At 49.9% G+C, this 6,587-nt stretch overlaps 1 protein-coding gene and 1 non-coding gene across 2 annotated transcripts in view; both read left to right on the top strand.

The window, feature by feature from the left end:
* Positions 1 to 81: 81 nt before the first annotated feature.
* TRNAA-AGC lies at positions 82 to 154 on the top strand. The gene has a single exon. It is a non-coding gene; the product is annotated as a tRNA-Ala (tRNA).
* A 4,687-nt stretch (positions 155 to 4,841) lies between these two features.
* The window catches only part of RNH1 (ribonuclease/angiogenin inhibitor 1), a 14,256-nt gene continuing 12,510 nt past the window's right edge, over positions 4,842 to 6,587 (top strand). The window contains exon 1 of the mRNA XM_009276006.2: positions 4,842 to 4,913. The gene's annotated coding sequence lies outside the window, so the exon portion shown is untranslated. The remainder of the gene's footprint in view (positions 4,914 to 6,587) is intronic.

Below are 6,587 nucleotides of genomic sequence, written 5' to 3'. Positions count from 1 at the left end.
ACAGGATATGTAACTGTCCGCGCCGCAGGGCATCTCGCGAGAAGAGAATAGAGTTGTGCCGGCAGCCTATGTAAGTACCGAGGGGAATTAGCTCAAATGGTAGAGCGCTCGCTTAGCATGCGAGAGGTAGCGGGATCGATGCCCGCATTCTCCACATCCTTTTCTCCCCTCGGCTGCCAGGCCGCAGACGCTCTGCCTTTACGATCCACCAATGCATTTCGCTTTTTTCTTAAAAATTCCTTAAATTCTTATTGGCTGCCTTAAAATTCCTGAAGATACATTTGCTTAACCTGTGGTTAAGGCAAGCAGAGCACTGTGTGCTGTATGCGCAGCACTGCAAGAGGGCCTTTTGCTTTCTCATTTAATATTGGACAAGGCCCACAGCAGGGAGCAGCACCCACTCCCTCTGGTGCTTCCCTCCACAGCTCTGGCCCTGGCCCTCACCTGCTCATCCCATCCAGGAGCTGGAGAGCCCCAGAGATCCCCTCTTCTGGGATCCTCCGATAGAGCTGAAACACTCGTTCACCTTTAGTAAATTTGAGAAGGAGTGAAAATACCTCAGGGAGGCATTGATATACGTGCCATTTAGTCAAAAAAATGGCAAGATTTTGCCCAGTGAATTTATCCAAGTGCAAAGTTCAGGCAAATATTCAAATTCTTCACATTCTGCTATTATTCTACTGCAACAAGCCACAAGGAATAATCAAATGCTTTAAAGAAAAAGAGAGCAGATTTTAAAAACTGAAGGTGTATCATGAAAAAAAACCAACCCCATAGGAATACCTCAGTTGGCGTTTCTATCCCAGTCACAAGCTGAACTGGAAACCAAAGCTGGAAAACAATTCTGCACATTCTCTGGTTACACGTGTGAGGAAATTACCTTTCTGACAAATTTCAATGGCAAAGAGTGGAATTCAGCTTTCAAGCTGCTCACAGCCCCCAGCCTAGGCCTGGGCAAACTGCAAAACATCCCATCCCTAGACCTTCATAGTGGGCCTGGGGTAGGCCCACCCCTCGCAGAGCATACACCCAAGCCCTGGGGTGGTTCATGAAGGAAGAGATCTGGCTTGGAGCCCACTCACTTAAATCCCAGGGGACTTCCCAGCACATTCATCAGATCCCCAAGCAGGACCTAGGGCACGGTGGAAAACATCAGTGGGTGCCTTCCAGACTGACCAATTCTTTTGCAACATTCTTCCATTAAACCGCATCTTCAGAAAGAGTAAGAAGCCTTAATATTACTAGGTCTCCTTTTAAAAAGAATAAACCTGGGGAAACTCTTTTTGTCTGAATAAGTCTCACGTGCAGAGATTTTTGCACAGCAGCACTACTTAGCTATGGTCTTTTTGTGCATCTATAGCCATGCTGTACCCCAGGCTCAAGTCCTGTCTATTTTACTCTTTAACTCCTGCAGGTCTTTGAAAGTCCTTCTAACCCCACTACCTTCTAACCCCTTCTACCCTTCTTTATAGGCAGCATGGATGTTTAAATAAGACAATTCCCAATTAATTCCCAATAGCCCAAAGAAGAACTGGATTGAAGAGAGGATGCAGTGGCTTTTGAAAGTGATTATTTGGCACAAATACCCATGAATTCTCATGGGTAGTCTCATGGAGACTAGAAAGAGTTGTCTCCACTGGCAGTGGACCAGTCCTTTCCAGAAAATGGCAATGGTAACATGCAAACTGAAGTCTGAAAAACAGATGAGTGTATGGTTGCTAGGTTTTTTTTAGCTTAAAGATTTCATTCTTGCCTTTTAAAGCTGATTTACACTCAGGCTTCTGAGTCCCAGACAAACTCATGAAATAACCAGCTGTTGCTACAATGGTCTTCAAAGCTTCAACAAATTATTCGAGTCTTCCTACGCAGCAGGATTTAACAGGAAAGTGAAATCCATCGTAGTATCCTATTTCCTCAGCTGCTATGCAGTCGGCATGAAGACACTGTATTGCGACATACATTTGTGTCTACGATTCGGTCCTCTCATTTTCCCCTCTAGCTTTGGCCTCATCTCAACCCCTGCAGTATCTTGGTGGCCACGGGCAACCTCGGGATGATGGAAAACTAAAGAAAGACCATAAGTCTGGTCAAACTGATGCTGCATCGCCCTCTGCAGACTGGCAGGCAACAATTGCCACGGGGTGAGGCAGAAGATGCAGAAGAAAAGCAGGGTTGGGCAAAAATTCCCGACCACACTTTTTCTGCAGGTCAATGCAGTGCAGTGGTTGATGAACACGTCTGGAAAGCCCCGTTTTCTTGGGGCCCCATTTTCATGGGACCCACGGTGAAAGACTGTATACACAAGGATAAAATATTACACATATACTCACAGCACTATTTCATTATAATGACTCCCACCCCCCGAAAAAATAAAACCAGCATGAAACGAAGAGACCAGCTTTTCTTTTACAAATACAAGATGCCCACATCAGAACAGCTAAAAATTCCTCCCTAATGGCTTTCTTGTGGGAATCTATAATGAGCTGCCACAGCATGGAGCATCCATCTGTGTGCATGCACACATGCAAGTCAGGGTGAGCATTTGCCTGTATTTGCTGAGGAGCCCAAAGCTGACTTGGCCACCTTGCAGCTCCCAGCCACATGCTACCAGCATCTGTTTATTGAGCTCCCTTTTTTTTGCTCCTGAGGCATCAGCTAAGCCACAGGGTCGGGTTCTCCACCCTGGCTCCACAGATGCTTTTGCTTCCCAGTGCATTATCAGCTCACTGGCTCTTCAGGAATGACCCAAGTTTTGCATTTCCTCCCCCTACAAAACCTTACTTCAAGTAGCACACAAGCTCAAGGAACAAATGGCTTCCAGCAATGGATCAAGTAGGAGTTAAAACAAGGCTCTCAGTGCAACAAATGGAGCTGGGCACGTGGTTACGACTCACTGTTTTGATCGCCATGGCTGAATTTATGTAATGAATTTGCTGGTAGGCATCGCATGGTCAAGTTAGCAAAAGATCTGTCACTACCCTGAAAATTTTATTGTCTCTAATTGCAATTAAGTATATGCACAGAGGCATCATGAGAGCAGAGAGGACAGAAAGGGAAACTGCTACAGGGGGAAACGGCAAAGCTTTCAGCTTACACTAATGAGCTTAATTTAAGTATCCTTTTGTAAGTTTGCTCTAGGATTATGTGCGTAAATTTAGTTTTAAAATGAAGTCATCTTAAATGCAGAGACACATCTCAACTTCCCCAGATCCCAGGACACAAGACCTCCACTTGCTGGGTCCATGCCAGCCGTGCCCACAAGTGGCAGGGGCAAGGCGGCACCACTGTGTGCTCCCTCCCTGGTACAAAGGCCAAAGGGCCTTTATCTCCCCTAAAAAAAGGAGACAGACCTGAGTCTGTGCAAACACCCAAATGGACGTACCTTCCACGCCAGGAGTCTTCCACTGTTTCTGTGGAAAGACATGCACATGCATTTCTCACTCGTGTTTGCTGTTGGCTTTCTCAGCCCCATTTTGCATAGTTTCTTCTGGATTTGTGTGTATCTTGCTGAGTAGGACAGCCTGGTCCTGCTTGCTGGGGAAAGGGCAATAGATTATTCCCGAGATGCCTTTTGTTGTCCCCACAGTGAGGGCAGACAAAGGCATGACAGGGAGACAGAAGCTGATAACATCTTGGCACAGCTACCTGGCTTGTAAATCTAGTTTTCCACCAGCACAGACCAGTGTGTAGTGGTCGCAGCACCTCACCCATCCGCCTGCCAGGGAGCATCCTGGCAAGCACTGAAGCCAGAAGCTCATGCCATCCCCAAGCTCGTGGCTGGGGTTCAGCAGGTTTCAGGTCAGACCCAGGGGCACAAGGACTGTTCTAGCAACCCCTTTGTGTGGATGACCTTGTCTTTCCTGGGAGGGAATGGGGAAGAAGTGCACCCTCTGGCATTCAACTCTCTTCTGGGCACTAAGGAAGGTGGGGTTTAGCTCTTTGAGCTCTTCTGGTGGTCGGTTTCCATCTCTTCCAGAAGAAGGGTAATAAAGGCAACTCGGGGGAAAACCTCTAGTGCTCCCCCTGGGGTGCAACAAAGGCTGTGCTTCCCAGCCTGCACCGCCACCTCCTCTGCCGCTGTCAGCAGCCGTGGGAGGGAAAAACGGAGCTGGCCTTCTGCCTCTGGCTCATTTGCAGTCTATTGAAACATTAATTAATCTTCATGCCGTTGAGGATGGGGGGAAAAGGTGGGTTACTTCAACCTGCAATTAGCGTGTGATGTAGCTTGAGTGATGGCAGGGTAATCCTCAGGAAGAGGAAGAGCCAGTGGGAGTTTGGGAGGAGGAGGTGTAGGCCCTACTTGCTGCCAAGAGGCAGTTTTAGGGAGGCACGACCAGGGCTGTTCCCGGGGGACCCGTCCAGGCTGTGTGAGCATCCAGCATGCACAGGAGCAAGGGGCTGCCCATGCCCTAGCCCCTGCCGGGGGAGTTGACCCCCAGGTGAGGTGGCAGGGAGGCAGTAATGCGTTCAGCATCACTACCTGTCCAGGCATGACAGGGCTTGCCTGCGGAATGGAGAAACTATTTGCAGACTCCAGCATCTCTATCCACACTTTAACACTGTGGTGGCCTCATTTTCGGATGGATCCTTCAATGGCAACTACTCCCTTGCTCTGGGCTAAACCCTGGCAAGTGGCTACATGATCAGGGGTAAGAAGTTAAAGCCATCTCTATCATCATCAGGCTTTGTGGGATGTTTGCATCGTCACTAAGCCAGGTACGATCATGTATGGAGTGCAGCTCCACGAGCCCCTGAAGAGCTGCCCTGGGAGGAAAAAAGCCATCACAACCCAAAACTGCTTTTCTCCCTCTAGCAGGCACCATGTGTACAACAGCAGAGGTTGCGTAGTAACGGCAGCAGGAAGGCGTCAGCTGTGCCCTCCTCGCTCCTCGCAGAGCGCCGAGAAGAGCGAGGTACGTATTAGCAGCAAAACCGGGCTCTTAAACTCCCTAAACTTTCCCTTCTGCTTACCAGGGAGGAGCACGTAGCAATTTTAAAGTCGTACATCGCAGAGGCTGCTTTGTAGGGAACGGCTGGTTGTGCTTAATTGAACTGTTGTGTGAGCCAGGGGGATGGGGTGTTTGTAGGAAGAAGAAACTGGGGGAAAAGCTAAGATTTGGGGGGGGGGAGGAAGGGAGGCGACTCAGTATGTTGCCTAGAAAGCTCTTGGCACTTCAAAACCTTTCTTTGCTCTGTCTTGTGAAAGTCTGAATGAGCTTTTACTGGGGCTAAAAGTACTGGGAAACAATAGGGAGACAGGGAGTAGCCGGCAGCTGGAGGAGGAAGCGAGCCGAGCGATGACGAATGCCTTCCAGGCCCGTCCAGGCGCTGGGCACCCTTGTTCCCCCCGCAGGACGGATGTGCGGGCAAGCTGCTGGTCACCGGGGTTGGGTGGTGCAGCAGCACGGGGAAAGCCCAGGGAGGGTGACAGTCATGGCAGCAGCAAAACTCCAACGCGCCCACCCTCCATTGGTCTCACGGCTTCATTTCAAACAGCTTAGAGGAGAGGCCTTTATGCCCGTGAGGTGCAGCTAGTCTGCTCGTCAACGTGTTGCACTAATGAGGGAGACAGACTACGAGAGAAGATGCGTCACGGATAGGACTGGTGGAAGGGATGGAGAGGGGGGACATCCCAGGCCCTCCAAGCTGGCCCCTGTATGCAGCTGTCTGGCAAGCTGGAAGTCAGGGAGACCACTGAGGAATGGGTATTTTTTTTTGTTGTTCCCAGTTCAAACAGTTCCCAGTTCCGACCTCCCTGGGGCAGTACAAGGGGGGTCCTGTCTCCCCTGGCTGAGACCCCCCCCATGTTGCCTCTCCCCTGGGTGACCTGCATGCATCCCCACCATGCTCCGGGTCCCAGCATGGGGCAGGGGTTGCCCTCCCAGCCCAGGTGGGACACCTTCCCATTTAACGTTTGATCCTCACATCCCTTGCACAACCCCTCGCTACAGGGATTTCCCCATCTCCTGTCTTGTTTCCTGCGTATCCCAGTGCTCCAACTCTGGGGGGAGATAGGGGTGGACGAGAAAAGGGGGCAACAGAGGAGGGGGGAAAAGGGAAAGGGAGGAAAAAGAGGAGGAAAAGAGGGAAGTGGGGGAGGAGATGAAAAAGAGGGAAGAAATAGGGAAAGAGGAGGGAAAGGGAAGAAAAGGAAGGCAGAAGGGTGGAAAAGGAACAAAAGAGGGAAGGGGGAAAGAAGGGAGAAAGAGGAAAGGGAGAGAAAAGGGAAGTGAGGAGAGCACAGGAAGAAGAGGGAATGAAGGGAGAAAGAGGGGAGGAAGGGAAGAAAAAGAGGGAAGAAAGAGGGAAGGGGAGAAGGGAGAAAACGGAGAAAGGGAAAAGAACAGAGGCAAAAGAGGGATGTGGGGAGAGCACAGGAAAAAGAGAAGGGGAAGGTGAGAAAGGGAAAAGAAAGGAAAAAGAAGGAAGTGAGAAGAACACGGGAAATGAGGAAAGGAAGAGGCTATGGAGGAAACAGATGAAGGAGGAGAGGGGGGAAAGAAGGGAGGATGAAGAGAGGGAAAAGGGGGAAGGGGAAAAGAAGAGATGAAAAAGGGGGGAGAGAGGGAAGCAGGGAGAAGTCATGA

Source organism: Aptenodytes forsteri, unplaced genomic scaffold, assembly GCF_000699145.1.
Source record: "Aptenodytes forsteri isolate BGI_AS27 unplaced genomic scaffold, ASM69914v1 Scaffold17, whole genome shotgun sequence".
Lineage (NCBI taxonomy): Eukaryota > Metazoa > Chordata > Aves > Sphenisciformes > Spheniscidae > Aptenodytes > Aptenodytes forsteri.
This window is presented reverse-complemented; position numbering and strand designations above follow the sequence as displayed.